A 10,455-nucleotide genomic window follows, 5' to 3' on the forward strand; every position below is an offset into this window, starting at 1 on the left:
GGCAGCGGGGAATTGGGAAGAGGGGTCAAATCCCGCTGCTTGTCTCTGTCTCACTCCGTGTGGAGCAGTGGAAGGGAGAGTCCTTTATGGGTATATTTTGAATTCAATCTTGTCATGGATTTTGCGTGGGTTGAATGGGAGAACTTGACCCAAAGCAACGGAAGCACTGCATCTTCATGGCCTCGAGTTGGTACCTTTTCAATTTACATCCTGATGCTGATCCGTTGAGCCACGGAAACGGACGTCAACAAACTGTGCAAAATCCCCTGATGAGGTGCCGGTATTGGACAGGTGCAGACAAAGTCAGAAATCACATGACACCAGGTTATAGTCCAACAGGTTTATTTGAAAACACAAGCTTTCGGAACCTCACTCCTTCATCAGGTATTAGTGAGAGACGTGTCAGACACAGAATTTAAAACGAAAAGATCAAAGGATCACACCACTCTCTGATTGGAGAATACGGTGTCATAGCCTGCTACTTGTACCTGTCCCTGTCCCACTCCGAGTGGAGCCGAGGTGAAGCATTGAAGGTGCTGTTTAAATCTAATCTCATCATAGAGGTCTACTGGGTGAGATGTAGATACGTGGTCGATATAATTGTTTGATCTGAAACTGCTGAAGCAGCGTACCTGGGTGGTCTCGAGCTACAGCCCTTTCAATGATTGACCAATTGAGACACAGAAACTGGCGCCAGCATGACATGCAAAGTCCACAAGCCAAGATCTGAGGAGGCACTGTACAGCTGGAGCTCTCACTGTTTTCAGGACCTGTTGCCCATTTTGCCGCTTTCAGCACCGAAACTGTCAGAGGCCCGAGGAACTGCAAACACCCAGAAGTAAAAAAGACATCACATTTTTGACGTGAGCCGGTTTTTAACTAGGGTACATCACAAGCGGATCTTACAGCGGTGGAATTCGATCCCACGACTCAACAGAAATGGGAGCTTAAAATCATGCACCTTAGACCACTCGGCCACGTTACTCTGTGAAAACAATCTGCCGAAATCCTCATAACTAGTGTTTGCTGTGAATTAGAATATTAATCTGAAGAAACTTAGAGCCTCTAATTTTTTTAAAAAAAATTCTTCCCTTGGATGTGAGTACTTCAGCATTTATTACAACTTTCCAGTTGCCCCTGAGAAGATGGTGGGGAGCAATTTGTTACAATAGGACCAATCTGACCAACTGACCCGATACTGACTGAAGGAGCTGTTCAGTCAACATTTCAATCATCCTCCACTTGATATCGACAGAGAGGCACTCAGGTATACCCACTGAGAGCGACAAAGTCTGAGGAGTGACAATAACCCAGAAACCAAGGGTGTCTCCCACTTTGCGAATGATTGAATCATTTTGGGACAGCAACATTCATGAAAGTTTCGAATTGAAGCGAGTTGTAATTGTTAAAACAGGACTGCTATGTGGGACAAGAAGGTGCAGAGCTGGATGAACACAGCAGGCCAAGCAGCATCATCAGAGGGTTCGTTCAAACGGCAGGCATAAGAATCTGACCAATTAGCACCCACAATGAGCTTTCGAGCTCTAGCCCTTTATACAGTTCCCATGTGCTGTTTTCCAACATTTCATGTCCCTCGCTTTTCCTCCTCTTTCACCCCAAAGCCTCTCTTCCATGTTGTTCTTCGATCTGATGTCTGACCGGGATCTCTAGCTCTGACGTGAAAGTTGAACTCTCACTCCACTGATTCTGCCGGAACTACTGTGACCATTTAGTTTTCAAACGCTTTGCAAGTCACCTTCCTTCAGAAAATATGCAAAAAATAAATAAGGCATTATTCCCTGACCAGGGACCGCATTGTATCGAGACGAAAATACTAGAGCATCAGGGACATAGTTCTGAATTCTTGCAGGTTGCTCAGCATGATTTCACATCAGGCACTTTCCCCCCAAGACGCAACCAATGACATACATGATGGAAGTGAATGTATCATTGTCAACTATGTGGATGAAACAAAAATGAGTAAGAAGCGAAATAATGAGTCAGAAGTCAATAGGCCAACATGTTTATTTGAAATCAAAAGCGTTCGGAGAGTTGCTCCTTCGTCTGGTGACAGAATTCAAATTTAATGTAGCCAGTATTTCAAAGAGAATGGACAATTAATGCAGAGAGGGATTGTTATAGTTCTACAAGGTACAGCCAGGATACAGTGAAAGGATTTGGAACCCACATCTAAAGGAAAATACATTGACATTGGATCAGTGCAGTGAAGGATCACCGCATTCTCTGGTGTGTAGAGGGATTTTGTGTGAGGAGAGATTGAGTAGGTTGGGCCTGTACTCATTGGACTTTAAAAGAATGGGTGAAGACCGCATTAAAACAGTTGATATTTTTAGGGGGCTTGACAAGATAAATGTGGGGAGGATGTTTCCTCTGTGCGGAAGAGTTTAGGACCAGAGGGCATCATCTCAGTCTGAGGAGTCACCCATTTAGGACAGAGACGAGGAGGATTCTTTTTCTCTCAGGGGCTATGAATCTATGAAATTCTTTACTACAGAGGGCTGTCAGGCTGGGTCGATAAGTATAAACAAAGCTCAAATGGACATTTTTAATTATTAAGGATGTCAAGGATTAAGTGGACAAGGCATGGCAATGGAGTCTGCGGATTATCAGATTATGTCTGATCTCGTGCAATGGGGAAGCGGATAGAATGGACCATGTGATTTATTTTGGCTCCTGCATCTTATTCAATGCGTCAAGCTTATCCATTCTAATTATTTTTTTTCTGGTTGTCATACTTGATATCGATTTACCCACTCTCTGATTCACTGCCTGCTTCTGTTCCGAATTTAACTCGACATCCTTCCGCCTGTAGAATTATGAGATTAATTAGCTGCTTGGTGTAACTTGAGACTGATTCTGAATCCAAGCTTTAACTGGAAAGCAATGAGTGGGAATGTAAAACAGAAGTGATAAGCTTACAGAAGGCATTATAAATGTCAGAGGGTACTGATCATCCTGTTTCACCAATATATTAGTTACGCGAATGTGCCCAGTGCCCATTATCTTCTTCCACTCTTTCCAGTCTTGTGCACGTTGTAAACGTTTGAAATGCTGCAAATTTGAACACGTTTAAACTCTGAAGAAAGGGCTTTATTTTGTTTATGTATCAATAATGCCAATAAGGCTGGACAATATTAATCTATTTGAAATTGAAAAGTAAAATGTGAATGGCTGCAAATTCCAATGCGGTACGAAGGTGAGCGGGCAGAACGGCAGCGAGGTTTGTTTCTGTTATGGAGTGGTTATCATGTTCGCCTCACACGCGAAAGATGTCCAATTTGAAACTGGCCAGAAACAGCAGGGCTGCCCCTTTCTTACCAACGATAGGCTTTTGCAGCGACGTAGACGGAGCTTTCCTGCTTGCTGTCCTCATCAGTCACTCTTATTCAATATTTATTCAGCCATCTCTGATGTTGTAGCGAAAAGGAATACAATTCCAATTAACTACACTGCCCAGTTTTGTTAAATTTCTATCCCCCCCGTGTCCTGAGTATGTTCTGATTTGTACTGCACAGTTGGTCATCAATTTTAAGAGTGCACTTGGCATGCTTTGATAATTTCTGCAGAGTAATAGCTTCACATTTGCTTTACGTGAGAAGGCGTCCAGGTTCAATGCCAAGTAGAAGCCTGATGTGCTGGTGTGACAGTGCGCCATGGATTCCTGATTTAGTCTCTCTTTCAAATACATCTCAAATTAATCTGCGAAAAGCCGAATTCTGATACGGTCTGCCTTGTCTCAATGTGCATGAATCAAAACCAGAGGACTGCAAGAGAGAAACATGTTGGCATTTTGTAGCGCGAGACGCATCAGCTCTCATTCAGTCATCAACGAGAATTAATGGGCTTACGGGCTCTGAAAAACCTCTTGACTCACGCTCTCACAGATTCACTAATATTAACATGTGCTCTGAAATCTAAGCCATGTTGCAATTGAAACTGAGGGAAGGACAGTCAGGCCACCAAATGACATTGCATCCATTAGTTTTGATACGGCAGGATAGAAAGAAAATCTAAACAGGGAGGAATAAGAAAGCGAGGCATATGTGGCTCTGGCGAAGCAAATTCTATCTTATTTAGTCAGCAACAAGGGACGTTAATGTGACTCAGAGCTTTTCACATCGAAAAGAAAGAGCAATGACGTGCTGTTAGCATCTCTTTAACGTCTCTGATCGCTATTTACGTTCTGTCAATAGGTTTAGGAACTGAGATAACAAGGTGTAGAGCTGGATGAACACAGCAGACCAAGCAGCATCAGAGCAGCAGGAAAGCTGACGTTTCGGGCCAAGACCCTTCTTCAGCAATGGGGGAGGGGAAGGGCGTTCTGAAATAAATAGGGAGAGAGGGGGAGACGAATGGAAGATGGATAAAGGAGAAGATAGGTGGAGAGGAGACAGACAGGTCAAAGAGGCGGGGATGGAGCCAGTAAAATTGATTGTAGGTGGGGAGTTAGGGAGGGGATAGGTCAGTCCAGGGAGGACGGACAGGTCAAGGGGGAGGGATGAGGCTAATAGGTAGGAAATGGGGGTGTGACGTGGGGTGGGAGGAGGCGATAGGTGGGAGGAAGGACAGGTTAGGGAGGCAGGGACAAGCTGGGCTGGTTTTGGGATGCGGTAGGGGTAGGGGGAGATTTTGAAGCTTGTGAAATCCACATTGATACCATTGGGCTGCAGGGTTCCCAAGCGAAATATGAGGTGCTGTTCCTGCAACCTTCGGGTGGCATCGCTGTGGCACTGCAGGAGGCCCAGGATGGACATGTCATCTGAGGAATGGGAGGGGGAGTTGAAATGGTTCGCGACTGGGAGGTGCAGTTGTTCAGTGCGAGGTGTTCCGCAAAGCGGTCCCCGATGGAGAGGAGGCCACAACGGGAACAGGGGATACAATATACCACATGAGCAAATGTGCAGGTGAACATCTGCTTGATGTGGAAAGTCTTCTTGGGGCCTGGGATGGGGGTGAGGGGGGAGGTGTAGGGGCAGGTGTAGCACTTCCTGCGGTTGCAGGGAAAAGTACCGGGTGCCGGTTTAGTAACTGCCTTTTGTGCATCCCCAAATAAGCACCTTGGTGTTGAGTAAAATTTAGTGAGTCGCTTTTCTTCATTTCCCACACAGGTTTCCAACTCAGCGGCAGCCGTCTGACATTTCCTCATGTCCAGGTGTGGAAAGCTCCGCAGACAAAAATGAGAAGGACAAGGGAAAGACAACTCATTCCTGGATCGAGGTTCGAACAGCCTGGCAATGTGATTTGTCGTTCTCGGATTCAACTGCTAACTCAGTTTTTCAGATGGAGAACTTTCTTTGAATCGCTTATTCTGCAAAACAGGCGTGTTAACTGTAAGTATGCTGCATGGTATCATGTAGTACACGACGGCCTGCTCAGCTTTGTGCATTTTCCGTGTAGTCGGGTGTTTTTCATGTTACGTGTAAATGTAACAGTTCTTCTGTTTCGAGCAATGAGCGAAATCATTTTACAAAGCGAAAATCTAAATTCCAGAAATGTCGTGCAGTTCATGTTTTCTTTATCGAAGCATAACCGAATACAGTTTCTCACAGATGCATTACATTTGTTGCTGGACCGAGTCTCACGAGGTAGATTAAGCTTTCCATTGCTGCTTGTTTTGTTAGACGGGCTATCGGTATCTGGTAGGAAATTGATATTGTAGCCGGGCATACCCAGCAGCCAAGAAAATGCACGAGCGGGATAGGGATCTTTGAAGCCTTTCCCTGTGCCTTCGCTGTTGTTGTGTTGCAGTAACAACACCGGAAAATGTCATATCTGAGCTAACGGCTCGTCGTGGTCTTAGGCGCTGGATTGAGGTTCCAGTGTCTGAGGAGGCGTGGGTAATGCCGAAGCATGGTCGGGATGAGCTTTGTTATAAGTTGAATGCAACAAAATGTCTTTGCTGTTCGCAAACTGATCTATGATGTTTGGACAGCTCAGAGCCTCCATCGGGTCAGTGTCCAGTACTTGTTTACATGGTGCAGTGGCATGGAATGTCTCCAGCATGACATCGGGCACAAGCAGGCTGCACTGCTGCTTCATGTTCCAGGCAAGTTGCGTTGTTCACCCTTTTCACCGAAAGCGAATGGAGATCGTTTTACCACTGCTGCAGTGAAATCAAACGCTGCATTAATTCTAATCGCAGTTATTTGTTGTTATGGTGAAAAGGAGGGTAATTGCGATGTGAAATTTTGTTACATTTCTCTCACTTCCTTCATTTCTGTCATGGAGAAGAGAACTGATGAGACGCCTTCTGGATCCGCTGCAATCGTTGCCGCACAGGCCGACCTGCATTGTTGATCAGAAGGGAAACCCAACCTCTTCGAGACTGTGATTGCTAATCTTCACTTTTCGTGGGTCATTCTAATTCTGTTTTTGTTTTTTTTTTTCCTTATTTGAGCACTTTCTGGAAAGTAGCGATGGACTAGACTCCCAGTATAATTGGAAGCACAGATTGGAATTGCTCCGCTGCCACTTGTGTGAGTGGTTTGCGACAAAGATAGGTCGAGGGATCTCACAGAAAGCATTGATGCTTCGCTGCGTCTGCAACGGCATTCGCCTTGTCATTTTTGCTTCAGTTGTGTGTTAAGAGCCGTCTGTTTGGGGGTTTGCTCGAGACCTGAGGAGCGAACACAGCTATCTTCTTGCAGCCAAAATTCCCACTCAGAACGTGGTCATCGGGGTTAAAGGCGAAGGAGCCCATCGTCCCTGGTTGGATTTGACCCACCAACTTTTCAGTGAGCAGCCGAATGCGCTAACCGATTGCACCACAGAGACAAGCTTGACAACTAAACCGGGAGTCAGCAAATGTAGCGTCATCTGGAAGGACAGCGCGAAAACAGACACTTCGGTGCACCTCGTCCATGCTAAATAGATGTCCTAAATTAATCTCATCCCATTTGCTAGCATTTGGCCCTTATCCCTCTAAAACCTTCCGATTCATGCACGCATCGAGATGCCTTTCAAATGTTGTGTTTTCACCAGCCTCCACAAATTCATCCGTCAGTTCATTCTACGCACGCACCATATTCTGCGTGAAAAATGCCTCTCAGCTCCCATTTCATTTTTCCCCTCTCACCTTAAATATATTCCCCGTAGTTTTGGACTTGCCCACCTGGTGAAAAAAGATCTCGGCCATTCACCCTGTTCATATACCTCATGACTTTATAAACTTCTCGAAGTTCTCATCCTCCGACGTTGCAGGGAAATTTCGCCCGGCCAATTTTGCTTCGCCCGAAGTCCAAACCGCGCAATCCTGGCAAGAACATGATTCACAGATTTCTACAGTCTGGAAACATCAAAGGGTCAGGGAACACTGTAGGAAAATGCTGAAAATGTGTATAGAAGTAATCAATTTTTGCACTCAGTAGTTCAGCAATTTCATAAAAAATGTTGTGAGTTCAAGCCTCTCTTCGAGCAGTTTTAACTTGTCCTGGGACAAGCCGTCAGGAGGAAAGTCAACTTGGAACAAAGTTTATGGGAAATTCCCAGTTTCTGAGGATTTGGAAATGGCTCAACGATTGACAATCATCTTGGAAATGTTTGAAATGTCATGAAATATTTGCGGAGAGAGAACAAAAGATGATTTCTTTTCAGATCGCAAACGTTTCTCGTATGGCTAATTAAAATTGAGGTAAGTTGTGGGAAAAAAAGCTGTTTAACTCGCTTCAATTCATTCAATTTGCTGCAAACTCCACAGGTCATTGAAATAATCAAAAAGGAATTAGATTTATCTCATTGAAACGTACGAATGTTACATTCAACTTTGGTCAGGATTTTTATCAGCTTAAAATAAAGAGCTGCTGAGAAGAAGGGAGGGATCCAAACGCAAAAAGGTTTGTGGATTTCTTGGGTGGCGTTCAGACAGTATGAAATGTACCTAACATCATCGGAATGTGGTCAAATAATTAAGGCACCATTCAAAAGCGGGAATTGCGACACAGAGTGACGGTTTCCTTCCGACTTGACAGGGTCTACTTTTACTTTTTAATTGAAAAAATGTTCAGTTTCATTTAAAATTCAATCTTATTCAGCTGCACGTGTACAATAAATTTCTTTGCACGTGAAGTCAAAGAAAATCGAAATCATTCCCCACCCGCCCACAGACTTTGTCTCACTCTTAAGGTGCCTGCTTAGGGACCTAGGGGTGTAGGTACATAATTCTTCGAAGTTTACGTCACATATAGACAGGGTGTTTAAACAGGCTTTTGGCGCGCTTGCTTTCATTGCTCAGTCGTTTCAGTTCAGGAGTTGGGAAGTCGTGTTGAGATTGTGCAGGACGTTGGCGAGGCCTCTTCGCGAATACAGTGTGCAGTTTTGGTCACACAGTTACAGGAGGCATATTATTAAGCTGGCAAGTGTTAAGAAGAGGTTTACCAGGATATTGCCTGGTATGAAAGGTTTGATTTATAAAGAAAGGTTGAAGAGACTTGCACTTTTTTGGCTGGTGCTTAGGAGGTTGAAAGGCGACCTGATAGAAGTGTATAAAATAATGAGGCGTGTATATTGTACGAAGAGTCGTTGTCTTTTCTCTAGGATGGAAGATTTCAAGACTCGGGGACATTGTTAAGTTGTGAGGAGATTTTTTTTTTAAATGATATGAAAGGCAGAACATCGCAATTACTGTAAATAAAACGATGGCAAGTTCCAGCAGAGAAACGGGTGACAGTGAAGCAGGCAAATGAGGATAAATGTGTTTCTTTTGCCAGTGACATTCACCGCTTCACAAAGTGGAGAACATTGAAGTGAAGCAGTGACGGCGATTATCTTTGCTGGTTATTCACCTTGCGAATGGTTTTTCCGCTGATATTCGTGTTAACATCACAAGTCGACGGGATGAAAGCTGCAGCAATACGTGCAGAGCCAGTGGCCTAATTGCTACGGCGTTTGACAGTGGTTTGGAAGATTCAAATGTTGTATCCTCCCTCGCTCGAGTGAAGTTGGCAGCTTTTCTACCCTTGCAAATTGACAGATGCTTCCAAAGAGGAATGTGTGCCTAGCACTGTTTTTGTCAGATTCCCAGCAGCTGAAGTGATTGGATCGCTGGGTTTTGGAAATTAAAAATTGAAATTGAAAGCTAAATGAGTAATATGAGTGTGGAACTACTTCAGCTCACTGTCTATTTCATATCCCAGCTCATGGCAACGGTTCCCATTGTCAGGAGAAGCTGCTTCTATTCCACAAAAAGCTGCCTTTTGTCGGGGAACCTTGTGTACGGCAACAGAGCGTGAACATGAAGGAGACGGAGCGCATATAATCCTGAGGCCTCTGTCACTCTCGGGGGATATTTCTATGTATATCCCTCTGTGGCTTAACATGAGGACGAGTACTTCAAGGGGGCTTTAACATAATTTTGACATCTCAAACTTCAGTCCCATTCGTTGATTACAGGGATAATCTCATCGAAGTTTGCACTCGAAAATTAAGAACACCAAAGGTGGTAGGAGAACAGCTGGAAACAGGGATTGGAACAAATGGTTGCCTGATGACACGCACTGACATGATGACCAAATGTTTTTTTCCCACGGTATAAAATCTCGAAGACAGGGAGAAACTGATCTGCGGCCAAAATGATCGATAAAATGAAAAGGCAAAAGCAACGTCAATGAGAAAAGATGCCAGCTGACTCTGTGCCTTCCCTGGTAGTCTAGTGGTTATGATTCGGTGCTCTTAGCGCCGCAGCCCGGGTTTGATTCCCGGTCAGGGAACTCAATGGTTTGCTCATTTTTCATGACCTAATGTACTTTATCCCAAACGATAATCAAGCTAACATGTCACAAAAAACGACAGATGCTGCAAATCTAAGACCAAAAAAAAAAAAAAAATGAATTGATCGACAATCGCAGAAGTTCTGTGGAGAGAAGCATAGTTAACGCTTAGGATTCACTAAGGCTTCATCAGAACCAGATTAGTGATGCACTTCCATATTGTAATGTCAGGGAAATAATCACCTTTATCTTTCGAATCAGCATAATTATCAAAATATCTCTGTAGTTTCCAACCGTCAACATTACAACTTTGAAAGGACTTTATCGGCTCTAATGCTGCTTCTGTTGTCCTAAGGTGGGGAAAGGTTCTGCTAAAATGGTTGCCTTTTCCTTTCCTTTCCTGTCAGTTAGCAGCCATGTCGAATGAAGAATTGGTTCTTTTCAGTGCCTACCTCAATATGTGCCTCTATTTGTCTCACATTGTTGCTTTGTATCCACCTCAGCCCCTTTCATGTTCTCCCACTCTCCGTCTGTCCATATCCCTCATATCCGATTTCTGCTCTTTGAAAAGTCTAAAATTCGGAGAGTGTTTGAGGGTGGAGGTGCTGAGAGGGCTCCCTTCCCCTCTCCCCTCACCCCCAGCCGACAATAAACTCCAGAACTGGGCTAATATTATTCGGATAATCTGTCTGTCCCTGACGCCTGAGGAAAGGAAACATTTCTTCCATCA

At 44.3% G+C, this 10,455-nt stretch overlaps 1 non-coding gene across 1 annotated transcript; it reads left to right on the forward strand.

Annotated features, from left to right (window-relative positions):
* Window positions 1-9,653: 9,653 nt before the first annotated feature.
* Window positions 9,654-9,725, forward strand: trnak-cuu. Its single transcript has one exon. It is a non-coding gene; the product is annotated as a tRNA-Lys (tRNA).
* The last annotated feature ends 730 nt before the right edge of the window (window positions 9,726-10,455 follow it).

This window comes from Rhincodon typus, chromosome 7, assembly GCF_021869965.1.
Source record: "Rhincodon typus isolate 14 chromosome 7, sRhiTyp1.1, whole genome shotgun sequence".
NCBI lineage: Eukaryota > Metazoa > Chordata > Chondrichthyes > Orectolobiformes > Rhincodontidae > Rhincodon > Rhincodon typus.